Raw genomic sequence first — 395 nt, 5'->3', positions numbered from 1 at the left:
TTTTTTCCCGGCCGTGAACATTTGTCATTGGATTATTAATATTTATTGATAATTAATAAATATTATTCCATATTTATAGCTGTTATTAACAGCCATTAGCCATATCGTAATTCAAATCAACTATAATTGTTTGCTTGAAACGTACAGTAATCTGTTGAGTAATTATTGATGTAAGCAAAAATAAATAAATAGGCGCTATTTAACTCAACATGAGTAAAATACAATTTTATTACTCAAAGAATGTTACTTGGCGGATTCATGGAAAACCCAGTCGACGTTAATATTCTCCGGAATTTTTCCAGCAGTTATTCTTATTTAAAGCGCATTATTTACTGGCCATACATTAAACAGCAATTACAAAATACTTAGGAAATACGTGATGCGTTGTTTTCTAT

Source organism: Dendroctonus ponderosae, unplaced genomic scaffold (genome assembly GCF_020466585.1).
Source record: "Dendroctonus ponderosae isolate FM_Combo_2020 unplaced genomic scaffold, Dpon_F_20191213v2 Dpon_F_20191213_2, whole genome shotgun sequence".
NCBI lineage: Eukaryota > Metazoa > Arthropoda > Insecta > Coleoptera > Curculionidae > Dendroctonus > Dendroctonus ponderosae.
Note: the sequence above shows the minus strand (reverse complement) of the source record.